Source organism: Trachypithecus francoisi, unplaced genomic scaffold (assembly GCF_009764315.1).
Source record: "Trachypithecus francoisi isolate TF-2019V2 unplaced genomic scaffold, Tfra_2.0 Lachesis_group4, whole genome shotgun sequence".
NCBI lineage: Eukaryota > Metazoa > Chordata > Mammalia > Primates > Cercopithecidae > Trachypithecus > Trachypithecus francoisi.
In genome coordinates this window covers 151,760,541-151,788,416 of record NW_022681469.1, presented here as the reverse complement: position 1 = coordinate 151,788,416, position 27,876 = coordinate 151,760,541, and the positions used below count along the sequence as shown (strand labels likewise).

At 42.7% G+C, this 27,876-nt stretch overlaps 2 long non-coding RNA genes across 2 annotated transcripts; both read left to right on the top strand.

Annotated features, from left to right (window-relative positions):
• The first annotated feature begins 1,254 nt into the window (after nt 1-1,254).
• LOC117073552 lies at nt 1,255-12,536 on the top strand. The gene is made up of 2 exons (XR_004433271.1): nt 1,255-1,299; nt 12,304-12,536. It is a non-coding gene; the product is annotated as an uncharacterized LOC117073552 (long non-coding RNA).
• A 3,543-nt stretch (nt 12,537-16,079) lies between these two features.
• LOC117073551 lies at nt 16,080-18,056 on the top strand. The gene is made up of 3 exons (XR_004433270.1): nt 16,080-17,413; nt 17,566-17,636; nt 17,811-18,056. It is a non-coding gene; the product is annotated as an uncharacterized LOC117073551 (long non-coding RNA).
• Nucleotides 18,057-27,876: the final 9,820 nt, after the last annotated feature.

The window sequence follows — 27,876 nt, the reverse complement described above, 5'->3', positions numbered from 1 at the left end:
GTTTTTAATTTGACAATGCTTCCTATTAATTTAACATAGCATATAATCCTGTTTATCACTCTTTTGGATGCTGCATTGGCTCTCTGTAACATCCAAAAGTTAGGGGTCATAAAATAAGAAAGTTTTTTATTTTTGTTTTTTTAGATGGAGTCTCACTCTGTCACTCAGGCTGGAGTGCAGCAGCCCAATCTCAGTTCACTGCAACCTCCACCTCCCCTGTTCAAGCAATTCTTCCACCTCAGCCTCCCAAGTAGCTGGGACTACAGGCACCGGCCACCACACCCAGCTAATTTTTGTATTTTTTGTAGAGACGGGGTTTAACCATATTGGTCAGGCTGGTCTGGAACTCCTGACCTTGTGATTCGCCTGCCTTAGCCTCCCAAAGTGCTGGGATTACAGGCATAAGCCACCATGACTGGCCCAATGTTCTTAAATCCTTAAAGATTTATCCTGTCTCTCCAGTGATTTTGCAGTGTGTTCCTAGTTAGAGCCAAAGTTCTCTTCTTGTCCTGGGAGGGCCTGCATAATCTGACCACACTTCCATTGCTTTTGGAAGTCTGTGGCAATCTGCGTATTTTCTGAGATCTGTGAGATATTTTTTAAAGTTCTGTTTGTGCCTTATGTCAAAATTGTTTGGGGAGTAGCAAAGACATTGAGATTCACTCAGTAATTCCAGAAACACTTGGGGCAGATATCATATGTTTTTGTCTTTATAATTTCCACTTTTATAGAGTTTTCATATGTGATCTTAAAGAAAATCAGACTTTGACACTTCATCAGAGCACAAAGCATCTTACTAAATATAAGAATATTTAATAATTAATTTTATTGGCCGGGCGCGGTGGCTCAAGCCTGTAATCCCAGCACTTTGGGAGGCCGAGACGGGCGGATCACGAGGTCAGGAGATCGAGACCATCATGGCTAACACGGTGAAACCCCGTCTCTACTAAAAAAATACAAAAAACTAGCCGGGCGAGGTGGCGGGCGCCTGTAGTCCCAGCTACTCGGGAGGCTGAGGCAGGAGAATGGTGTAAACTCGGGAGGCGGAGCTTGCAGTGAGCCGAGATCCGGCCACTGCACTCCAGCCTGGGCACAGAGCGAGACTCCGTCTCAAAAAAAAATTAATTTTATTTTAGCAAATTTGTTTTAGAAAACACTAAGCTTGGAAATTTAAACTCCGTATGTTTAATGCCGCTAGTGTAGAATATTTCTTATATCTACTCATCTAATGGATTCATAAAGAAACTAATGTCAGGCCAGGCGCAGTGGCTCAGGCCTGTAATCCCAGCACTTTGGGAGGTGGAGGTAGGTGGATCACAATGTCAGGAGATCGAGGCCACGGTGAAACCCCGTCTCTGCTAAAAATACAAAAAAAGTAGCAGGGCGCGGTGGCAGGCTCCTGTAGTCCCAGCTACTCGGGAGGCTGAGGCAGGAGAACGGCGTGAATCCGGGAGGCGGAACTTGCAGTGAGCAGAGATCGCGCCACTGCACTCCAGCCTGGCAGACAGAGAGAGACTCCGTCTCAAAAAAGAAAGAAAAGGAAGGAAGGGAGGGAGGGAGGGAGGGAGGGAGGGAGGGAGGGAGGGAGGAAGGAAGATGTCAAAGAGGAAATTAGAATGTTACCCAGCATATAATAAATTTTAATTGTCACCTATTTCATAACCAATTTATTTTAAAATTGTGTCTTCTTTAGCATAAATATTATCAGGATTATATGCTATATGTGTTCACTGTGTAATTAGTAATATGCTAAATTCGCCTGTAATTTCAGATTTAAAAGTTCTGAAATAACATGCTTGAATTCATGTTATACAAAAAGTAAATTAAGTAGTATTCATTTACCTCACATCCATGAAAATATTTGCCTCTTACGTTTAAGTTTATTGCATGCAAAATTTAATATTAGCATTTTCATCCACTTTTTTACCCTTTATATAAAGAATAATATAATTTATTCCCAATTGTTCATTTATTTATGTATTTATTGAGACAAGGTCTCACTCTGTCGTGCTGCCTGGAGTGCAGTGGGGCGATCTCGGCTCACTGCAACCACCGCCTCCTGGGTTCTAGCAATTCTCCTGCCTCAGCCTCCCTAGTACAGGCGCCCGCCACTGCACCGCTAATTTTTGTACTTTTAGAACAAAAGACGGGGTTAGAGACGCGGTTTCACTATGTTTGCCAGGCTGGTCTCTAACTCCTGACCTCAGGTGATCCGCCTGCCTCAGCCTCCCAAAGTGCTGAGACAACAGGCATAAGCGAGCGCGCCCAGGCCCCAATTGTTCCTTTAATATATCAGTGTTTCATACCACATTTTTTTTTTTTTTTTTTGAAACGGAGTTTCGCACTTGTTGCCCAGGCTGGAGTGCAATGGGCGATCTCGGCTCACTGCAACCTCAGCCTCCCGAGTTCAAGCGATTCTCCTGCCTCAGGCTCCCCGAGTAGCTGGGATTACAGGCGCCCGCCACCACGCCCGGCTAATTTTGTATTTTTAGTAGAGACGGGATTTTTCCCATGTTGAGACTGGTCTCGAACTCCTGACCTCAGATGCTCTGCCTGCCTTGGCCTCCCAAAGTGCTGGGATTACAGGCGTGAGCCACCGCGGCCGGCACACCACATTTTATAATATTCATGGTGTTTCTGTACTTAGAAACAAAAGGGTTTTAATTACTTTTTAGGGATGGATTACAGCCTTTCCAGTTTGTGTAAGAAGAGCAGCAACATACTAATAACAAAGAAGTTTTTCTGCTATTATTTAATGCCTATTCCAAATATTTTTATCAAAATTTTCAGTAAATAATTATAAACCAGCCGGGCGTGGTGGCTCATGCCTGTAATCCCAACACTTTGGGAGGCCAAGGCGGGCGGATCGTGAGTTCAGGAGATTGAGATCATCCTGACTAACACAGTGAAACCTCGTCTCTACCAAAAATACAAACAAATTAGCCGGACATGGTGGCATGCGCCTGTAATCCTAGCTACTCGGGAGGCTGAAGCAGGGGAATCCCTTGAACTCAGGAGGCTGAGGTTGCAGTGAGCCAAGATCACTGCACTCTAGCCTGAGCGACAGAATGAGACTCTGTCTCAAAAAAATAATAATAAGAATAATTATTATTATAATGCATTTTTGGTTAAATGTCATTGCTATTACTATAATATTAATGATTTAAAATTTGTGTTCTTTATGCATTTCCAGTCATAGTTGAAAATTGGCGGGGGAGCGGTGGCTCACGCCTGTAATCCCAGCACTTTGGGAGGCTGAGGCAGGTGGCTCACGAGGTCAGGAGATCGAGACCATTCTGGCTAACACGATGAAACCCCGTCTCTACGAAAAATGTAAAAAATTAGCAGGGCGTAGTGGCCGGCGCCTGTAGTCCCAGCTACTCGGGAGGCTGAGGCAGGAGAATGGCCTGAACCCGGGAGGCGGTGCTTGCACTGAGTCCGGATCGAGCCACAGCACTCCAGCCTGGGTGACAGAGCAAGACTCCGTCTCAAAAAAAAAAAAAAAAAATTGTAGTTATCTAGAAAAATATTTGTTTAGTAGTATATTAATTTTATTTAGGATTTTATAGGTTAAAGTTTCTTTTCAATTTGTCTTGCAATTTTATATTTCTGTTTTTCAAATTTCATGATAGGTCAACTTACATAATTTGATTGAGTTTTAGTTTTTATTTATGTATTATAATTTTAATAGGAATATTCAACTTTATACACTTTAAGAAAGTGTGAAAAAAGTGAAATGTGCATGTCATATATCACTTAACGTATGTTGCTTGACTCAAGTTGTCTGTTGGCAATTTATCTATGTGTTTGTTTGCCTGTATAAATATTACCTTTTTTTTTTTTCTTGAGACGGGGTCTTGTTCTGTCATCTAGGCTGGAGTGCAGTGGCACCATCTCTATTCACTGCGACTTCCACCTCCCTGGTTCAAGAGACCGTTGTGCCTCAGCATCCAGAGTAGCTGGGATTACAGGTGTGTGCCACCTTGCGGGCTAATTTTTGTATTTTTAGTAGAGACAAAGTTTTACCATGTTGGCCAGGGTGGTCTCAAATGCCTGACCTTGTGATCTGCCCTCCTCGGCCTCCCAAAGTGCTGGGATTACAGGCATGAGCCACTGCGCCTGGCCCACCTTTTTCTTTTTTTTTATTATGTGTATTGATTTTGGTTGGTGATCAATGGTTGTTTTATCCTCTCTAGACTAGTAGAAATAAAAGTTGTCCCAATTTCTACATCTGTTTATTGGTGAATCCATATCATTTTTGTGGGAAGAAAACAGTTTGTGATTCAGAGTAATTTTAGAAAAGTTTTATAATTCTGTATTTTTTTAGGTTTTGTTTATTTTCAATAGTGATGAAAACTATAAATTTTACGGTCTTAAATATTTTTAATGTATAGTTCAGTCATTTTAAGTATAGTGACATTATTATGCAACATATTTCTAGAACATTTTTGTCTTTTTTTTTGAGATGGAGTTTCGCTCTTGTTGCCCAGGCTGGAATGCAATGGCACAATCTCCGGCTCACCACAACCTCCGCCTCCTGGGTTGAAGCCATTCTCCTGCCTCAGCCTCCCGAGTAGCTGGGATTACAGGCATGTGCCACCAAACCTGGCTAATTTTGTATTTTTAGTAGAGAAAGGATTTCTCCATGTTGGTCAAGGTGGTCTTCCAAAGTGCTGGGATTACAGGCATGAGCCACCGTGCCTGGTGAACATTTTTATCTTCTAAATCAAACTCAATGCCCCTGAAACAACTGCCCAATTTCCTATTATTTATCTTTTTCAAAATGTCATTTTGGTTTCTGTTTCTGGCTATCTCATATAAGTGGATTCAGACAATATCTGTTTTTTGTGATTGTCTACTTTATTTATGTTATTAAGATTCATCTCATTTTTTAATGTCACATTTCCTGATTTTGAAAAGTTGAGTTTAATGTCTTCACTTATATCTTATTGTACACAGGAGAATCTATACTGGAGAGAAACCCTCGAACAGTTGTTGACACTTTCTTCAACTTTAGGAAATTTGTATTTTAGACAGACCCTATGAATAATTTAATAAATAGAGAAAAACCATTTGTTCTGAGAAGTATACCTTAGAAAACACCAGAGTGTTCACATTAAATAATATTCTTCAAATTCAGTAAATGTAAAAAAAAATTAGAAATCAAGTAGAAGTAATCATCAGATAATTCTCAGTAGAAAGCACTAAGGCACTAACATTTTAGACATTACTCCAAACAATGTTTATTATACAGAATAATCCAAAGTTAAAATATATCATTTACTTTTATGTAAGACTGAAAGAAGCAAGAGTTTGATCTTTTGAGGCATTATAGTTATATTTGACCTTTCTTGTTTTGCGTTGAAAGCACTTTAAATTTTTAAAATATGAATGTTGAGGTAATTTAACTCTCAAATCACTTGATGTTATGCCGTCATTTGTAGCATTTATAAAAAAGCATTTGATCAATTGTTGGCTGCATTAAAACTACGAAAAGTTCTTCTTTGTTAGATTTGCTTTACTTATTTATTTATGAGATGGAGTCTTGCTCAGTCACCCAGGCTGGAGTGCAGCAGAGTGTTCTAGACTCACTGCAACCTCTGTCTCCCTGGTTCAAGCAATTCTCCTGCCTCAGCATCCGGAGTAGCTGGGGCCACAAGTGCACACTACCACGCCCAGCCAATTTTTGCATTTTCAGTACAGATTGGGTTTCACCATGTTGGCTAGGCTGGTCTTGAACTCCTGACCTCGGGTGATCCACCTGCCTCGGCCTTCCAAAGTGCTGGGATTGCAGACCTGAGTCACCGCGCCCAGCCTCTTTTTTTTTTTTTTTTTTTTTGAGATGGAGTTTCACTCTTGCTGCCCAAGCTGGAGTGCAATCGCGCAATCTCAGCTCACTGCAACCTCCGCCTCCCGGATTCAAGAGATTCTCCTGCTTCAGCCTCCCGAGTAGCGGGGATTACAGGCGCCTGCCACCACGCCCGGTTGTTTTGTACTTTTACTAGAGATGGGGTTTCACTACATTAGCCAGGCTTGTCTTGAACTCCTGATCTCAGGTGATCCACCCGATTTGGCCTTCGAAAGTGCTGGGATTACAGGCGTGAGCCACCACGCCCAGCCTCTCATCTTCTTTTTTTTTTTTTTTTTTGAGACGGAGTCTCGCTCTGTCGCCCAGGCTGGAGTGCAGTGGCCGGATCTCAGCTCACTACAAGCTCCGCCTCCCGGGGTTACGCCATTCTCCTGCCTCAGCCTCCCGAGTAGCTGGGACTACAGGCGCCCGCCACCTCGCCCGGCTAGTTTTTTGTATTTTTTAGTAGAGACAGGGTTTCACCATATTAGCCAGGATGGTCTCGATCTCCTGACCTCGTGATCCGCCCGTCTCGGCCTCCCAAAGTGCTGGGATTACAGGCTTGAGCCACCGCGCCCGGCCAAATTTCCCTTTTCTTAAAGCATTCAGATTATATGTAGATTTTTCTCCTTGTTGTTTTGAAAGATATGTAAATCTTAGTAACCACTCTAGAAACCTTTTGTTATTATTTTTGACTCAGGATTGTCTTTATCTAGGACCTCAGATTTGTTTTTGTTTTGACAAAGGTTTTTTTTTTTTTTTTTTTAATTTTTAGTCTTTTAAAGTAGACAGATTTGTTTAGATTAAAGCTCATTTCAAGAGCACACAAAAATTGAGCACAAAGATAGGATTAAATTTAGCAGTACAGAATGATACACTTTAATATATTCAGTTCCTTTGACAAAAAATACTGATTATCTGAATTATGTAATATTTGCAGGCTGACGTACTTACACTGCAAAAGGTTCAGTGTATGAAAAGTGAAGTCTGTAGTTGTACTTTGGTTTCTGTTTATTACTTCAGAACAATAAGAATAGTTATATGTAGTGTTTGTAGAAAAAAATTAAACAGTGTTTTCTATAATAGTATAAATACAAAGCCACAGTATTTACTTTGAATCGATCCCTTAAATAGTCATTTTAATAGTGTTATTCATACTTTTGAAATATAAAGGGTTTTAATTGAATTATGGTTACAGACAACTTAAAAAATGTTTATGTACATTATGGGTAGTATACAAATTATTTATACTTAGATATTTACATCTAATATCCAAAGAAAATTCACTACCAAATTGTTACAGTAGATATTAGTCTCACATGCTTACTAATTTATCCAAAGGCATAATTATAGGTAAACGTGATTTTAGTGTCTTTCATTTCACTAAATTGGAATGCTGCTGTTACAGGACAAATAAGGATGATGTGGGCACCCAAAAACCATAATACCTTGTTAGCCATGTTGCAAGCTCAAATATATTCCACCAAATGAACAGTCAATCATATTACAATTCTTCATCAAAAAGTGCTGATGGTGGCTCAAGCCTGTAATCCCAGCACTTTGGGAGGCCGAGACGGGTGGATCACGAGGTCAGGAGATCGAGACCATCCTGGCTAACACGGTGAAACCCCGTCTCTACTAAAAATACAAAAAACTAGCCGGGCGAGGTGGCGGGCGCCTGTAGTCCCAGCTACTCGGGAGGCTGAGGCAGGAGAATGGCGTAAACCCGGGAGGCGGAGCTTGCAGTGAGCTGAGATCCGGCCACTGCACTCCAGCCTGGGCGACAGAGCTAGACTCCGTCTCAAAAAAAAAAAAAAAAAAAAAGTGCTGATGGAAATTGTCAGATGTATTTCAATATAAATCCCCTATTCAATGGCTAGGAGATGAGAGCCCCAGAGATGGGAGAGAAACCATATTATATTCTGGTGAGAATATGCCCCATTTCTTCATAACGCTCATGTTTCTCATGCTGAGAGTAGCTGTGCACTTTGAGTGTTTAGAAAGAAATTTCATTTAGGGGAATATTTTCTGGTAAACTTGATCAATCTTATATCTAATCTGAGTTTTTTTAAAGAATGCTTTTAACTTCTTTTTCTCAAGTAGGCTGAGACAGGAGGATCACTTGAACCTGGGAGGCAGAGGTTGCAGCGAGCTGAGATCGCGCCAACCCGGGCAACAAGAGTGAAACTCCGTCTCAAAAAAAAAAAAAAAAGAAATCAGCCTTGAGTCTCTGCTCTCTGGCTTATCATTGGGCCATCAGCCCAGGGTCACTAGGAATCCTCTCACTGTCACCTAGACATCTTTGAGACATTTGAGGATGCCAGGGCCGAACTGTGTCAGGCAGACAAGAGTGGTTAATTATGCTTCTGTTTCAGTGTAGGAGAAATGAATCATCCTGTGTTTGTTTTTCCCCTCATACAAGAGATGTTTTTGGTTGGTATCCAGATGAGAGTTTCTCAGTTTCCTGGTATTTGGGTCAAAAACAAGGAGGAGGCCTGGAGACTCAAACAGATTCACTAATTACTTCTGCTTCATATGGTCATTAGAAAAATAGATTAAGCAGTCATCGTCCCTACCATTCAGAAACTGTTAGTCTAGACTTGCTGCTAAATAAATGGGTAAATTCAGCATCATATGGCTGGCACAATGAATAGATGTGTGCAAAAAGACTTTACTTGGGCCACTTTACATTGTTGTGACTTCTGAAGTTGTCACCTGAAGAGATATTTATGGACACAAGAGTTTTTCTATTTATTTTACCTTGCTAAGAATACGTATTTATCTTCTAATAAAATTACCCTAGAAAACCCTAAGAAATTTGTTTAAATTGCTTATTAGTATATGTTATACAATTGAGAGGGCTAGAAAACATTAAAATTACACAAACTGTGGGATTTAAGTTTCTCTTAGGTAAGCTTAGGGAAAACAACTGGAAATACCTCTGTGGCATAGAGAGCAGAATTCTACATAGAGTCCACTGCCTGCCCCCAGCCCTGTTCAAATTTACTCTTTTTGGAGGCCTTATTTAGGTCTGGCCCCACCCTGGAGTCATGCCTCACAGAACTCTCATTAGAAGAGATTAGAGTATGAATCCTGCAGCCTTTCTAGAGCCAGTGCTCACAATTTCCTGAAACCTAAAAGCAGACACATTTTTAAAAAAGTATTTATTTTAGAGTCATAATTTAAAAAAATTTTTTTTATTAAAACCAGTGCTTGCAGAGACATTCCGTTTAGCGACCTGTTTTCTATTTCTGCAGATCCTGTAGTTGCTTCACAAGTCACAAAAAAGTAAATATAAACACAATTAAACTTTTTCTAAACAACATTAACCTCTTGTGTATCCCTCTTTCTATATTTAGCTTTTATACATTATTTTAAAAATCAATGACAGAAACAAAAGAAAACATAAAAATACTGGGCCCTTTATCTGAATTCTAGGAATTTTTGAACACTTAGTACCAGCTCCCAAGGTGTTATGAGGATTAAATCGCATAGTGTAATTTCCAGCAACGTGCCCTGTAACAATCTCTTCAGCACATGGCACCTGCTTAATAAACATTGCATTAGTACATGTGAAAATGTTGTTTTCCCAATGCAGATTTATTCAGACATGGCTGCTTTTTGTTTGTTCTGTAAACTTTAAAGAGCCAGCAAAAAATATGAAAATCAGTTGTCTTCATTTGTCCTAAAGTTGGCTTCTTGAATTCACTTGTTCTGCCTTGGTTGGGAAGAGACATGACCTCTGATCTACTTCTGAGGCTTTATTACCAAACATATGCATATATGGGCATTACCTAAACAAACCCATGAAACACATTTTGTGTGTATATGTCTTTATTTATTATTATTATTATTTTTTGAGACAGAGTTTCGCTCTTGTTGCTCAGGCTGAAGTGCAACGGCGTAATCTTGGTTCACTGCAACCTCCACCTTCCAGGTTCAAGTGATTCTTCTGCCTCAGCCTCCCAAGTAACTGGGATTATAGGCGCCCGCGACCACGCCTAGCCAATTTTTGTATTTTAAATAGAGACAAGGTTTCACCATGTTGGTCGAGCTGGTTTTGAACCCCTGACCTCAGGTAATCCACCCGCCTCGGCCTCCCAGAGTGCTGGAATTACAGGCGTGAGCCAGCACCCGGCCAGTGTGTATATGTTTATCCACAATCTTATATTTAAATGTAAATTTAAAAATCCCCCACGAATAACTAGGTCAGAGGTTCTTTCCATAGCCTTTACCTCCAGGCCAGGTGAATCCAGTCAGCCAATTCACTTTGTGAAGATTTATGTATTCCAAGCCAAACACCAAACCACATTTTTTAATGTGAAAATGTCCTTGATACTGGCTCCAAGGTGTTTTAAATTTAGTTTTTCATTAAATGAGCCCGCTTGTGGTTCTAACCATTCATCTATAAACAGTCAGAGATGCCTAATAATAATGGGCCTAGACTTTCTCACAAACAAGCTCTGACCTGCTTAATAAAATCCACCTTTGACACTTCAGCACATGTTCACTATTACCTGGGAGAAATGTGGTAAGGAAGGCTGGGCACCGTGGCTCACGCCTGTAATCCCAGCACTTTGAGAGGTGGAGGCAGGTGGATAAACTCAGGTCAGGAGTTTGAGACCAGCCTGGCCAACATGGTGAAACCCCATCTCTACTAAAAATGTAAAAATTAGCTGAGCATGGTGGTGCACACCTGTGATCCCAGCTACTTGGGAGGCCGAGGCAGGAGAATCGCTTGAACTTGGGAGGCGAAGGTTGCAGTGAGTTGAGATCATGCCATTGTACTCTAGCCTGGGTGACAGAGTGAGACTGTGTCTCAGAAAAAAAAAAAGTGTTCAGGTACCATATAACCATAATTTTACTTTTAGTAACACAGTATATCTTCTGAAAACAGACTTAGACTTTCTTTACCGTAAAGACCCTACTCTAGCCACAAAGATGTAAATACAAAAGTGTACTTTTATATCCCACACTCATAGAAACAAATTAGTCCCTATCTTGACAGAAGCTATAAGAAGAAATAAGCATTCTCAAATTTGGGTGAGTGCCTTTATGCTCAGGCTGGTTCATATGCGAGCCCATTTTTACCAGAAAAAGAAGAGTCAACCTTGACCTGGCAATGAATGATTCCCACGACCTTTTATTTTCAATTTTAGTCTCACATAATTGAGCAAAATGGACCAATGCTTCCTTTATAGATATTAAATGCAACAGGATGTTGTACTATTGTAGATACAGTTTTTTAGGGTATAGAAGTTTATACCTGCATGAAAGTTTTTAAATTAATTTCAGTATCAATACCTATCAATACTTCTGCCACCTTTATCTTTATTTTGTATAAATATGGTTACAAAATTGCATCGAATACATCTGCATATAAACGTATTTAGGTAGATAAACACAGGATTATGTGGGTATGTTTATATAAATATTTATGTATACAAAGCATGTTTCCAAAAGACATTTTCAATACCCAACTATATACTAAAAATGCAGATGTACACTTACTGTTCTACTCTATGGCACAATAGCATCCCAGAATGAAACACAGCCATACAATGTTGTTTGTATAAAACATAACCAAAGTTCACCTTCAAGGGCAAGGTCTGGAAAGGAAGCTGCCAGTATAGAAATGTGTTGCTTTATGTCCAGGTTAATACTTCAGGGTCCTGCTTTCTTTCTAGGTGTATGAATGTGCTATTCACATCTAGCATTTGGGGTCTGAGTTGAGGAATCTGCAGTTCCTATTTAGATAATTGACTGGATGTACCCACCTAGGCTGAGCTGATTGGCTGATAGAAATCATCTAAGGTGAGCTAATTGGCTAATAGATACACCTGGGCTGAGGTAACTGGCTAGTTGAAGTCACCTAATTTTACTCCCTTTAAACGTCAGGTGCCTACTTGGGTTTCTCCCAAGTGCGTTTTCCTTCTTGCCCACTCGTGCTCTGGTGGGGGGGAAAAAAAAAGAACCTCATTTTTTGTTTTTTTTGAGACTGAGTCTCGTTTTGTCACCCAGGCTGGAGGGCAATGGCATGGTTTCAGCTCACTGCAACCTCTGCTTCCTGGGTTCAAGCCATTCTCCTGCCTCAGCCTCTTGAGTCCCTGGGATTACAGGTGCCCACCACCACACCCAGCTGATTTTTTTTTTTTTTTTTTTAGTAGAGACAGGGTTGTGCACTTTGGCTAGTCTGGTCTTGAACTCCCGACCTCGTGATCTGCCCACCTCGGCCTCCCAAAGTGCTGGGATTACAGGCATGAGCCACCTCGCCCCGCCTGAAAGAACCTATTTTTATAATTTATAATTTTTATAATTAAATTAATTTATAATTTATAATTAAATTTTATAATTTGCTGATTGGAATTACCTGGGCTGAGATAATTTGCTAATTTAAAAAAAACTGTCCTGGCTGGGCCTGGTGGCTCACTCCTATAATCCCAGGGCTTTGTGAGGCCTAGGCAAGTGGATCAACTGATGTCAGGAGTTTGAGACCAGCTGGCCAAGATGGTGAAACCCCATCTCTACTAAAAATGCAAAAATTAGCCAGGTGTGGTGGCGCGTGCCTGTAATCCCAGCTACTCAGGAGGCTGAGGCAGGAGAATCGCTTAAACCCGGGAAGTGGAGGTTATAGTGAGTTGAGATTGCGCCACTGCACTCTAGCATCGGAGACAGAGGGCGACTCCGTTCCCTTCCCCCTCCTCCACCCCCACTCAAAGAAAAACCAACTGACCTGAGCTGGTTGGATTTACAAGTACTGAGTGGCTGGGATGAGTAGAGAATTCACATCTGACTCAGTTTTATTTCAAGGCTTTATTACAAGACATAATAGACATTTATATAACCTTGTGTGTTTGTATTTTTAGTCTATCTACATTTTTATTACTGTATCTAAATCCGTAGAGTAAAACTTCCAAAATAAACTGAAATGTGCTTTAATATCATAGTCAAAGCAACTGCTCTTGGCTTTTCTTTTTTACCCCATAGGTTCACTTTTCCAGCCAAAAAATCCCACATAAATATGATATGGTATTCCTATGTCACATTTTCAAAAAAATAGATAGCATAAATTGACGAAAGCTGTAAAGAAATATTTCTAGCACTTTCAAATTTAACAGTAACACAGCCCACCACTGAGGCTCTGAATCTCACATGAGGAAGTTGTCAAAAGCTTGTTGGAGAGCTTTTAAGCTGAAGCTACTTTATCTTTAGTTCTGTGTTCACCAGAATTAGAGTGGTCAGCCTTGATCTGGCAGTAAATGTTTCTCGTGGCCTTAGTGCATTTTCTTTTTGTTTTAAATCTTATTTTACTTTAAGTTCCTGGATACATGTGCAGAATGTGCAGGTTTGTTACATAGGTATACATGTGCCATGGTGCTTTGGTGCACCGATCAACCCGTCAACTAGGTTTTAAGCCCCACCTGCATTAGGTATTTGTCCTAATGCTCTTCCTGCCATTGCCCCTGACTCCCCTGACAGGCTCTGGTGTGTGTTGTTCTCCTTCCTGTGTCCATGTGTTCTCACTGTTCAACTCCCACTTATGAATGAGAACATGTGGTGTTTTGTTTGCTGAGGATGATGGCTTCCAGCTTCATCCATGTCCCTGCAAAAAACATGATCTCATTTTTATGGCTACATAGTATTCTATGGTGTATATGTATCATTTTCTTTTTCCAGTCTGTCACTGATGGGCATTGGGTTGGTTCCATGTCTTTGCTATTGTAAATAGTGCTGCAATAAACATACATGTGCATGTGTCTTTATATTAGAATCATTTATATTCCTTTTGAGTACATATCCAGTAATGGGATTGCTGGGTCAAATGGTATTGCTGGTTCTAGATCCTTGAGGAATCATCACACTGTCTTCCACAATGGTTGAACTAATTTACACTTCCACCAACAGTGTAAAAGCATTCCTATTTCTCTACAGCCTCACCAGCATCTTTTATTTCTTGACTTTTTAATAGTCACCATTTTGACTGAATCCTGCCTATTCCTGCTTCAAGCAAACCTCCATGACCCAGATGAACCCAGGTTCTGCCTGTTCCCAAACCCTAGCCTTGGCCTCTTTCTCTCTCGGCTTAGCATCCTTACCTGGCACAGAAAGCTCAAAGCTCCTGGCTTGCTTACATCATTAAAGTGCTACATTATGAAGACTCAGTGAAAGCATGAAGCTGCATAATTGTATGTTCGAATACTTTCAACAAGTGCAAATGTATAGGCTTAAAGAAATAGAACTGGCCAGGTGTGGTGGCTCGTGCCTGTAATTCCAGCGCTTTGAGAGGCTGAGGTGGATGGATCACTTGAGGTCAGGAGTTTGAGACCAGCCTGGCCATCATGGTGAAACCCCATCTATACTAAAAATACAAAATTAGGCTGAGCTCGGTGGCTCATGCCTGTAATTCTCAGGACTTTAGGAGGCTGAGGAGGGTGGATCACCTGATGTCAGGAGTTTGAGACGAGCCTGGCCAACATGGCGAAACCCCGTCTCTATTAAAAATGCAAAAATTAGCTGGTCATGGTGGCACATGCCTGTAGTCCCAGCTACTAGGGAGGCAGAAGTTGTAGTGAGCTGAGATCACGCCACTGGACTCCAGCCTGGGTGACAGAGCGAGACTGTCTCAAATTATATATATATACACACACACAGACATACATATGTATAAATATGTATATGTGTATGTATGAATGTGTATATATGTGAATATGTATATATACGCAAATTATGTATATATGTGTATATGTGTGTGTATACATGTATGTGTATATGTATGTATACATATGGGTTTATATATATATGTGAAATAAAACAATTATGTGTACTTTTTAGACCCAAGAGTTGAATCCCTGGAACTTAACAGCACAAGGATTTTTCAGGCAATACAGAGAATTGCATGAATACAATAATCTTTTCAAATTTGTAATTTGAGTTAACTTTTAGATAACTCTTGCATTAGACAAAATTATTCATTTTTCAATGAGAACCCATGTTTTTGGCACATTTAATATAAACCTATGGAGCAAAAATGTTTGAACTGCCCATCAGATGTGAGCATTTCATAGATGAGGACCATTCCACAATTTCGAAATAGATTTTCAAAATACTACTTTGTATCTTATCTATGTACCCAATGTTTTCATTTTTAGCCATTTAGCTTTCACTTCTGAAAGCTGAGATATTACACAAAGGTAATTTAACATTATTTGTTAACCATTTTAAAGCTTGAGAACATTAGGTGTTTATGTAAAAACCTTTAAGTTAAATACATGGGCATTTTGTTGATAACTCAAAATGTGTAGCTTTTTTAATACACCATATTAAATGTCTCATTTATTAAAAATCACAAAAAGATTATTCTACCTTGAGCTGGGTTTATAGTTTTATAATTTTTATGCTAAATGTTGACACCTAATGAAATATGGCACAGAGGTGATATTGTGACTGTTGCACACCCAGATGACAGTAAAGATTGTCATTTTTAACAGTAACACAGCCCACCACTGAGGCTCTGAATCTCACATGAGGAAGTTGTCAAAAGTTGGAAAATTGCCTCTCATAGGTGAATCCGGTCCACAGGTGGGTTGGTGACTCTCAGACCAAGATTCAGCACAGCTATGAGGCTGTGACTTCACTAAGGGTACACAGTCTGCAAGAGAGACTGAGGCTGTCATGCTTGGTTCCAGTCCACTGTTGAGATTGTGAGTCATATACTGAGACCCAACATACAGGAAGCATTGCCTCTCATACCTATAACTGGGAAATGTACAGGATTGTTCATTTTATCTCTGGACTTCCCTGCAGGTGTGACTGAGAAATAAACCTCTGCCCAGCCTTTGACTTATTTAACTTTTCTGCCTCAGACAGCCCACCTATGGAATTGTGACATGTCACCAGACCCCACAACTAGGTAATGTGACTCTCTTTTCCTGCCTTGGCACTGTCTAAAGGGGGCATATGATATATTGCTTGTCCTTAAACTCAGGTGATGTCACTCTCTCCTCCTGCCTTGGCACTGCTTATAGGGGGCATTGTGACGTATCACTGGGCTCCACACTTATAACCCACATTATGTAACTCTCCACTCCTGGGCCCTGCTCATAGTGGCCATTGTGACATATTGGTGACTCCAAAACCCAGGTGATTTAACTCTTTTGCCTTGCCCCAGCCTGCAGAGGGCATTGTGACACACCTCTGCAAACATCACCAAAAAATTGCAGTATATCACAGGGCCCAGCAAACCAGGTGATGTGTCTCTTCTCATTTGGCCTTGCCCACAGGGAGCACTGGAATATATTGCTGGACCCAGTGCCCAGGGGATTTGACTCTTTTGCCAGTTCCCTGCTCTCAGAAGGGCATCGTAACATATCTTTGGCCAGGCACCTGGGTGATGGGACTCTCCAGCTGGGTCCATGCTTTCATGGAAGATTGTGACATATCCCTGGCAGAGAGGCAGTCGATGTGTCTCTCTGCTTGCTCCATGCTCATGGATGGGATTGTGAAACGCATCTTAGCCCAGCTCACATATGCAATGAGGACTGTTGTCTTGAGCCAGCCAATAAGAGTGATACTATGTATGTTAGGTAACCTTAAGGAAATGGGTAAGATTCTGGGTCTTCTCTTTATACTAAGGTCATAGAGGATTGCCACTCTTTTGCATGTTGTATAAAACCTTCATTTTGTGCAGAGAATGTTATCACAGAGCCCAGCAAAAATATGAGACTGTGGTTTTTGTATGCACTCTCCACCAAGTGCTAGGATTGTCACCCTTTAAACATGGAAAGAACCCACTGGTGAGGTCCTTAATCTCACACCTGGGCACAGTCCATAGTTGGAATAGTGACTGTCATATGTCATCGTCTGGCTGAAGTTGGGATGGTGACTCATTTCTAGATCATAGGCAGGCAAGGCCTCTCATATCTGGACCCAACCGATTGGAGAGATGTTGCCTGTCAAACTTGGACTTAGTGCTACAGGTTCAAACATGGGTCTATACCAGCAAGAAGGTCTCAGTGGATTTCCAACTCTCATGCATACCATATAAAGCCCTCAGATAATACAGAGGGTGTCTTAACATGGCCCCACACAGAGGCAACATTGTGACACTTGTATGCACACCCAGCCAACAGTAAAGATTGTTATCCTCACACATGAATGCAGCCCCCTGTTGAGGTTTGGAATCTGACACCCAGAAAGAGTCAGAAGTTGGAAAATTGACTCTTGTGCATGGATTTCATCCATAGGTGGGTTGGTGTCCCTGAGACCAACATTCAGCACACCTGTAAGCCTGTGACTCCACTAAAACAGTCTGCACAAAAAAATTGAGGCACTAATTCACAGATGCAGTTCACTACTGAAACTGTGACTCCTGTACTTAGTCTCAACATACAGGTGGTGTTTACTCTCGTATTGAAAACTGGGATGTGTCTGGGAGTGTTAATCTCATCTGTGGACCTTTGTGCAGATGCAACTGTGACATATGCCTCTGCCCATCACCTGATTTGACTCTTCTGCCTGGTACCAGACAACAGATGGGACTGTGACATCACTGGACCTAGCATTTAAGTAATATGACTCCATTTGTCTGCCTTGGTGCTGCCGATAGGGGGCGTTGTGACATGTTGCTGGGAATTGCACCCAGGTGATATGAGCCTACTCCCCTGCCTTGGGGCTGCCCCCAAAACACATTGTAATATATCACTAATCTCTGCACCCAGGTTCTGTGACTCTCCTGTCTGTGCCCTGCCCACATGGATTATTGTGACATATTGCTGGGTCCAACACCCAGGTGATGTAACCTTCCTGCTTGAGTCCTGCCTTAAGTCCAGGGGGCATTGTGAAATATCTCTGCACTCATCATTCTGGTGATTTGACTCTCTTCTTGCCAGGTCTCTGCTCACAGGGGAGATTTTGATGTATTGCTAAGTCCAGCACCTAGCTAATATAAGTTTTCTCTTCTTAGGTTCTGCCTGTAGAAAAGATTGTAACATAATGCTGGGGCCAACTTCAAGGTGGCATTAATTTTTGGACTTGGCCTTGCTCTCAGAAGACATTATAACATACTGCTGGGCCCAGAACCAAGGTTATGTTAAGTCTTCCTACTAAAACCTACCCACAGAAGACATTGTGACTTATCTCTGGGCCCATCAACTATTTGATGTGACTGTACTCTTATCTGAGTTTTTTTAATAAAAGAGATTTTGACATATCTTTGGGCCCAGCACCTAGGTGATTTGACTCTTCTCCTGCCTGAGCCATGACCAGAGATGGAGAGTGACTTATTGCCTGAACCAGCACACAAATGTAATTATTCTGATTTCTTCCCAAACAAGTGATTATGACATATTTTTGAGCCCATCACCTAAATGATACAATTTTTTTTTCCTGACCCTTGACCACGGAGGTGATTGTGAAATACAGCTGGGCTCAGCCCTTAGGTTATGTGGCTCTCCTCTTTTTTTCTGAGCCCTATCCACAATGGGCATTGTGACATACCTCTGGGCCTGTCACCTAGGTGATGTGACTCTCTTTTCTGGGCCTTCACTCAGGGTATATTATGATATATGCCTATATCTAGCACCTGGGTAATATGACTCTCCTATTCTGCATGGGCCGTGCATATATTGTGTACTGTGACGTATTTCCGGGCCCAGCACCTGGGTGATTTGGCCTCCAGCACAGCCGCATTTGCCCTCCGGGTTATAATATATCTTTCTATTCATCACCTACATGATGTGACTCTTTGCTTTGGTCCTGCCAAAAGGGATTGTGACATTTCACTGAACCCAGCACCTGGGTGATGTGACTCTCCTCTTATGATTGGGACTTAGAATTTTTGGTAGTGTGACATACTGCTGAGCTTAACACCTAGGCAGTTGGAGGCTCTTGCCTGGGCCTGGCTCACAGTTGCCCTGTGACATAATTTTGCATCAATCATCTGGGAGATGTGACTCTTCTTTTCTACCTTCACTCTGCCCAGAGGGAAGATTGTCACATATCACTGGGCTCAGCAACCAGGTATGTGTCACTCCTGCTTGTGACTTGCCAACAGAGAGCATTGTGACATACGCCTGAGCCAGTCACACTGGTGATGGCACTCTGCTTCATGTGACTTGCTTTCAGGAGGAAATTGTAACATATCCCTGGTTGAGCACCCAGGTAATGTGGCCCCTCCTGCCTCACCCCTGCCCTCTGGAAAGATTGTGACATATCCCTGGCCTATCACTCAGGTGATGTGACTCTTCTGTTGGCTCTCCGTGGACAGTTGGGATTTTGAACATACCTTGGCAAACTTGACAGGTGTGATGAGGACTCTCATACCTCAAACTGGCAAATAGAGGAGATACTGTTTTTCATAAGTAGGCCTTAAAAACTGGGTAGCATTCTGAATCTCTTCTTCACACAAAGGTCATAGAGGATTACCACTGTCTTGCATATAATATAAAGCCCTCCAGTAGTCCACACAGTGTCATCAAAAGGTGCAAAGCACAGATGAAATTGTGCTTCTCACATGCACACCAACCACTGGGATTCTCACCCTAACACATTGATGAAACCCACTGGAGAGGTCCTAAATCTAAAATATAGATGCAGTCCAGAGTTGGAAATGTGGGTGTCACATGTGAACATCCAGCCACACGACAGTAACAATTTTAGCTGAAGACTGCGTTGGGATGGTGACTCATTTCTTCCTTTTTTCTTTTCTTTTGAGACAGAGTCTCACTCTGTCACCCAGGTTGGAGTGCAGTGGCGTGATCTCAGTCACCACAATCTCCACCTCCTGGGTTCAAGCAATTCCCCTGCCTCAGCCTCCAAAGTAGCTAGGATTACAGGCACGTGCCACCACCCCCAGCTAATTTTTTGTGTTTTAGTAGAGATGGGGTTTCACCATGTTGGCCAAGATGGTCTCCATCTCCTGACCTCGAGATCCGCCCACCTCGGCCTCCCAAAGTGCTGGGATTACAGCGTGAGCCACCGCGCCTGGCTGGGGATGGTGACTCATTTCTTTTTCTTTTTCTTTTTTTTTTGAAATGGAGTCTCGCTGTGTTGCCCAGGCTGGAGTGTAATGGCATGATCTGCACTCACTGTAAGCACTGCCTCCTGGGTTCACGCCATTCTCCTGACTCAGCCTCCCGAGTAGCTGGGACTACAGGCGCGTGTCACCACACCTGGCTAATTTTTGTATTTTTAGTAGAGATGGCGTTTCACCACATTGGCCAGGCTGTCTTGAACTCCTGACCTTATGATCCACCCGCCTCTGCCTCCCAAAGTGCTGGGATTACAGGCGCCTGGCCAATGGTGACTCATTTCTAAACCCAGCACATAGGCAGGTGAGGACTCTCCAATCTAGATCTATCCAATTGGAGACATATTTACTTGCATATCCAGGCTTAGAACCATTGGTATGATTATTTGTCTATATCATCACAAAGGTTGCAAAGAAGACTGTGACTCTTATGCATACTGTATGAAACACTTGAATAGTGTTGAGTGCTGAGCTCAGCACACAGGTGACATTGTGACATTTAGATGTACACTCAACAGACAGTAAAGATTGTCATCATTCTACATGAACACAGTCCACTGTTGAGATTCCGAATCTCACACCCAAAGTCAGTCGAAAGTTGGAAAATTGACTGCATACGTGGCTGAATCTCATACGTGGATTCAGTCCACAGGTGGGTTGCTGACTTTCAGACCAAGATTTAGCACACCCATGATGTTGTGAATCCATGGAGGAGACAAAGTCTGCAGGAGAAATTTAGGCTCCCAAACACATATCTAGTCCACCATTGAGATTGTGACTTGTGTACTTATGTTGTGGGAAATTAAGGAACTGGAGAGATCGAATGAAGGGCAGGAAGTGTTTATTTAAGTTGTATACTGGCTCAGTGGACATGTGTCCTGAAAGTCTGAGCCCCGAACAAAGAACTCAGTTGCTTTCAAGTATTTTGAGGCGGGCACTATGTGAAGCAGGAAGCAGGCTTACAGAAGCGAGAACAAAGGCTGCTGTGATGTTTTTGCAACATGTCTTACATCTTTGGGAAAACTTGGTTTGTAGCTTATGCTTATTTGTTTTGTGACCTTGCAGCTAAGAAAGGAATGAGCTTATAGACCCTACAAAATGTGTGGAGAGTACATATGGTTAATGTTTTTTGGGACAGGCAGTTAATATTTTTTTTAAACCTTGTAGGGGGCTACGTAAATTTTTTTCAGCCTTGGTTAATACAACAATTCATTCTATGAGCTATTATTATTTGTCTATTACTATAATCTTTACCATTATTACTTATGCTATTATTTGGTTATTTTCTTAATTTCTTACTTCACTTGTACCCAACCTACAGTGAGCAGTGAATCTCATACCAAGGACCAGGAAAGGTGTGAGATTGGTAGTCTCGTCCCTGGACCTCCTGCAGGTGTGATTTTAACATACAACTCTGCTCAGCACCTGAGTGATTTGACTCTCCTGCCTGAGTCCAGCTTGCAAATGAGATTGTGACATATCACTGGACCCAGCACCTTGGTAATATGACTATCCTCCTGCTTTGGCACTGCCCACAGAAGGTATTGAGACATATTGCTGGGCCCAGCACTTTTATGATTTGACTCTGCTGCTTGTACCCTGCTTTCAGGAAGGGATTGTAGCATATCTGGCCAAGCACCTAGGTGATGTGACTCTCTTGCCTGGTGCCTGCCCTCAGGAAATACTGTGATATATTTTATGATCCAGATCAAGGTGCAATAGTAACTATTGTAACTTGAGTCAGCCAATAGGAGAGATACTATCTCTTATAGCTAGGCTTAGGGTAATAGGTAAAATTCTGGGTCTCCTCTTTGTATGAAGGTCATAAAGAATTACCACTCACTCACATACCTTATAAAGCCCTCAAGTGTTACAGATAGTGTAATTACAGGGCCCAGCACACAGGTGAGATTGTTTTTTCTATGCACACCCTGCCAACTGTTAGGATTGTCACCCTCACACATTGAAAGAGCCCACTGGTGAGGTTCTAAATTACACACATGTATGAGGTCTACAGTTGAAATTGTGATTGTCATATATCAACATCCTGCTGCAGTTGAGATGATGATTCATTTATAAACCCAGCTCATAGGTAGGTGAGAACTCTCATATCTGAACCCAGCCAATTGAAGGAATGTTAACTCTTCTACTTGCTCTTAGGTCCACAGGTACAATCATGGGTCCATACCAGCATGAAGGTCTCATACCAAATTTATTTTTTTGTTTTTTTATTACTATTTTTTCGAGACAGTCTCTCTCTCGAGAGGCTGGTGTGTAGTGGTGTCATCTCAGCTCACTGAAACCACTGCCTCCTGGGTTCAAGCAATTCTTCTGCCTCAGCCTCCTGAGTAGCTGGGACTACAGGCGTGCACCACCACACCCGGCTAATTTTTGTATTTTTAGTAAGATGGACTTTCACCATCTTGGCCAAGCTGGTCTTGAACTCCTGACCTCGTGATCTACCTGCCTTGGCTTCCCAAAGTGCTGGGATTACAGGTGTGAGCCACCGCACCTGGCCAACAGATTGCCACATTCTAAAGCCCTTGGGTGGTACAGAGTGTGTTTTTAACAGGGCCCAGCACACAGGTCAAATTGTGTTACTTGTGTACATACCCAGCCAATTGTAAAGATTGTCATCTTTTATAAACACAGTTCATTGCTCGGGTTCTGAATATCACATCTGAAAGTGGTAGAAAGTTGGGAAATTGACTGCCCTACATAAATTCCATTCACAGAATGATGGGTGACTCAGTACCAAGATTTAGCACATTTGTGAGGCTGTGACTCTACTACAGGTACACAGTCCGCAGGGGAAGTTGAGGCTTTCATGCACGAATCTATCCACTGTTAATATTGTGACTTGTGTACTTAGAAAAAAAAATACAGGGGATGTTGACTCTCTTACCAAGAACTAGGATATGTGCAAGATTGTTAATCCCATCCCTAGACCTTTTTGCAGGTGTGATTATGACATATGCCTCTTCTCAGCACCTGAATGATTAGACTCTTGCCTGCACCCAGCCCGCAGATGGAAATTGTGACATGTTGCTGAACCCCAACCTAGGTGATGTGACTCTATTCTTTTTCCTTGGTACTTCCCACAGGAGCATCTTGACAGATTGCTGGACCTTGCACCCAAGTAATGTGAGTCTCCTCTACTGCCTTGGTGCTTTCCACAGGGGACATTGTGACACATTGCTGGGCAGCACACCCGGGTTATGTGACTCTCCTGCCTGTGCCCTGCCTATAGGAGCCGTTGTAACATTTTCCTTGGTCCAACACCCAGTTGATGTAACTCTCCTGCCTGGGCCCTGCCTACAGGGTCATTGTGAGTCATATCTCTGTTGCCATTACTGTCGTGATGTGACTCTCTTCTCTTGGGATTTTATGTGTTGGCATACTTCTGGGGTCTTGCATTAGTTCTCCTAACCCACCCAACTCCTGAGATCTCACTGGGAAGCTACTGATGACCAGTTTTGGGTGTTTTCTATTAGGAGACTACTGTTCCCTGGCAACAGCTGTCACCAATTATTACTTTAGCGAGACAGTTAACTGCCTGCCCATTACCTGATTGCCACCTGACATTTCTGGTGTGTGTGGAGTGGGGAGCCCTTTCTTGCCCTGCTTATACCAGACTAGCTACCTACTGTCACACTGCATGTGACATATGGCTGGGTCCAATACCTAAGTGAGGTGACTCTCCTGCATGGGTCCTACCCACAGGGGTATTATGATATATTTTTACATTCATGATTTAGGTGATGTGGCCTTCTCCTTCTGCCTGGTCTCTGCCAAAATGTAGGATGGTGATGTATCACTGGACCTAGCACCTAGGTGACGTGACTCTCCTCTTTCATGGGCCCCACATATGAGTACTGTGACATATCACTGGGCCAAACATGTAGAATTTGGAAGGTACCTGCCTATGCCCTGCAAACAGGGCTCTAGCCCTATGACTCTCAAGACCCTGGTGACATATCTCTGTATTCCTCACCAAGGAGATGTGACTCCTCTATAGCCTGCACCTGGCCCACAGGGAAGAATGTGACAATAACATTGACTTGGCAACAGGGTGATGTGCTTCCTTTTCCTGGGCCTTGCTCCCAGGGAGCATTGTGACATGTCTCTGGGCTCAGCACCTAGATGCTGTGACTCTGCTGCCTGTGCCCTGCTTTCAGAATAGGATTCTAACATATCCCTGGCTGATCACCCAGCTGATGTTACTCTTCTGACTGGTTCCTGCCATCAGGGAAGATTGTGACATATTCCTGGCCTAGTGCCCAGGTGACGTCACGCTCCTGCTTACTCTCTATCAACAGGTGGGATTGTAAAATATATCCTTCTTCAGCTCATGGGTGAGATGATAACTCTCATGCCTCAAACCAGCCAATAGGAGAGATACTGTTTCTTGAAGCTAGACTTAGGGAAATGAGTAAGATCCTGGATCTCCTCTGTATGAACATCATAGTGGATTAGCAGTCTCTCACATATGTAAATTTTTCAGGTGGTACAGACAGTCTCATCACAGGACCCAGGACACAGGTGAGATTGTGTTTTTCATATGCACACTCTATCAGCCATTAGGATTTTGCCCTCACACATGGACAGAGCCTACTGGTAAGGTCTTGAATCTCACATGTGGATGGAGTTGAAATTGTGACTGTTATTTGTGAACATCTGGCTGTAGTTGGGATGGTGACTCATTTCTAATCTAGCTCCGAGGCAGGTGAGGACTCTTATTTTTCATTTTCATTTTATTTATTTTATTTTTTTGGAGACAAAATCTCACTCTGTCACCCAGGCTGATGTATAGTAGTTCAATAACAGCTCACTGCAACCTCTCCACCTCCTGGCTTTAATTGATTCTCCTGCCTTAGCTTCCTAGGTAGCTGGGATTACAGATGTACCCCACCTCACCGGGCTAATTTTTGTATTTTTAGTAGAGATGGGGTTCACCATGTTGGCCAGGCTGGTCTCGGACTCCCGACCTCAAGTGATCCACCTGCCTCGGCCTCCCAAAGTGCTGGGATTACAGGCATGAGCCACCATGCCTGTCCTCTTTTATGTGGAACCAGCCAGTGATAGAGATGCTGACTCTCATACCTGGGTTTAGAGACACAGGTACAATCATGGGTGTATACCATCATGAAGGTCATAGAGTGGTTTGCAACTCTCGTTAATACTGTAGAAAGCTCTCGTGTGGTACTGAGAGAGCCTAGAACACAGGCAAAATTGTGACACTCATATACACACCCAGCCAACAGTAAAAATTGTTGTCTTTACACATGAACACAGCACACTGTTGAGGTCCTGAGTCTCTGTCATGAAAACAGTCAAAAGTTGGAAATTTGACTTTTTTTTTTTTTTTTTTTAAGAGTTTCACTCACTCTGACACACAGGCTGGAGTGCTGTGGTGCACTCTCAGCTCCTGCAACCTCCACTTTCTGGGTTCAAGCAATTCTCGTGCCTCAACCTCCTGAGTGGATGGAATTACAGGCATGTGCCACCATGCCCAGCTAATTTTTGTATATTTACTACAGACAGGGTTTCACCATGTTGCCCAGACTGCTCTCAAACTCCTGGCCTCAAGTCCTGCCTTGACCTCCCAAAGTGCTGGGATTATAGACATGAGGCACCACCCCCAGCCTGGAAACTTGACTCTTATATGTGGATTCAGTTCACAGTATTTAGCACATCTGTGAGTCTTGTGACTCTAGTAAGGGTACATAGTCTGAAGGAAAACCTCAGACTCTCATAAACAAGTTGAGTGCACCATTGAGATTGTGACTCTTGTAATTAGATCCAACATACAGGAGGTGTTGACTCTCAGATTTAGAACTGGGACATGTGTGAGATTGTTAATCTAATCTCTAAACCATCCTGCAGGTGTGATTGTGGCATATGTCTCTGCTCAGTACTTGAGTAATTTGACTCTCAAGTCTGGGCCCAGTCCATAGCTGCAATTGTGACATATCACTGAACCCAGCACATGTGACTCCATACTCCTGCCTTGGTGCTGCCCACAGGGGAGATGGTGGAATATCCCTGGGCCTTGCATCCAAGTGATGTAAGTCACCATTTCTTTAATGTCTCTCCCTATGGGGGACACTGGCATGTCCCTGGGCTCAAAACTCAGCTTATGTGATTCTCCTATTTTTTCCCTGCCCACCTGGGCCATTGTGACATACTGCTTAGTGTAACACCCATGTAATGTAACTCTTCAGCCTCGGCCTTGCCTACACGGGCATTGTGATATATCTCTGCACTCCTCACCCAGGTAGTATGACTCCTGTGTGGTTTCTGTTCAGATGGGATATTTTTGCCTATTGCTGGGTACAGCACCTTGCTGATGGGACTCTTCCCATCTTTCTAAGGCCCACCCTCATGAAGAGGTGACATTTCACTTTGCGCTACACTAAGGTGACATTAATGTTGCCTTTGCCCTACTTTCAGAAGACATTGTGACATATTGCTGGGCCCAGCACCCAGGTGATGTGAGTCTCCTGCCTGAGCCTTGCTCACAGAGGGCATTGTAACATATTTCTGACTTCATCAACTCTTTGATGTGACTCTCCCATCTTAACTGGGCTTTTCCCGTAAGAAAAAATGTGACATCGTTCTGGCACCAAAACCTAGGTGATGTGACTCTCTTCTGACAGGGTCATGCCCACAGAAGAAAGATGGCTTATTGCCAAGCCCAGCACACAGGTGAGGTAATCCTTCTGTCTGGTCCCTGCCCACAGGGGTTATTTTGACGTGTCTCTAAGCCCATCAGCTAGATTATGTGACTGTCTTCCTGTAAACTGTACAGAGAGAATATTGTGACATATCACTTGGTCCAGAACCTATGTGATGTGACTGTCATGACTGGTCCCTGCCACTTGGGGTGATTGTGAAACAGGTGGTGTGAGCACCTAGGTTATGTAATACTTTTCTTCTCTGTTAGCCTTACACACAGAGGACAATGTAGCATATCTCTGGGTCTTTCACATAAATAATTTTACTTTTTTGCCTGGGCCATGTCCTGTGACATATCGCTGGACCCAGAAACTAGGTGATGTGACTCTCCTCTACTGCTTAGGCTCTGGCAAAAAATAAAAAAATTGTGGTGTGTCGCTGGGCCAGTACCTAGCTAATGTGACATTTTTATATTGTCTGGACCCTGTGTATTCTGGGTGTTCTGACATATCGCTGGGCTCCACATGTAGGGAATGGGAGTACCACCTGGGCCCCGCTCACATGGGGGCTTGTGACATATCTCTTTATCCATCGCCTAGGAAATGTGTCTCCTCTTCTGCCTGCACCTTGCCCACAAAGAAAATTGTGACATATTACTGGGCTTAGCAACCAGGTGATGTGTCTCTCCTGCCTGGGCCTGGCTGACAGAAAGCAGTGTGATATGTTCCCGGGCCCAGCAAACAGGTGATGCCTAGTCCCTGGCCTCCAGGAAGATTATGGCATATTCCTGGCTCCAAAAAACAGGTTATGTGACTCTACTTATTCCCTATCCACTGGTGTAATTGTCACATTTATCTTGGCCCAGCTCACGGGTGGCATCATAAGTCTCATACCTTGAACCAGCCAATAGCAGAGATCCTGTGTCTCTTAGCAAGGCTTAGGCAAATAGGTGAGTTCACGGGCCTCCTCTTTATAAAGACTATAAATGCCACTCTTGTATATTGTGTAAAAGTCTTGAATGGTACAGAAAGTGTCATTGCAGAGCCTAGCACACAGGTAACGCTGTGTTTCTCATATGCTCACCTAAAACCCTTAGTATTGTCACCCTCCCACAAGGATGGAGCTCACTGATGAGGTTCTTAATCTCAAACACAGTCCATAGTTGAAATTGTGACTGTCATATGGGAACATTCAGCCAGAGTTGAAATGATGAAACATTTCTAAACCCAGCTCACAGGCAGGTAAGGCATCTTTTATCTGGACTCAGCCAATTGGAGACATGTTGACTCTCATACCTGGGCTTAGGGCCACAGGTACAATTATG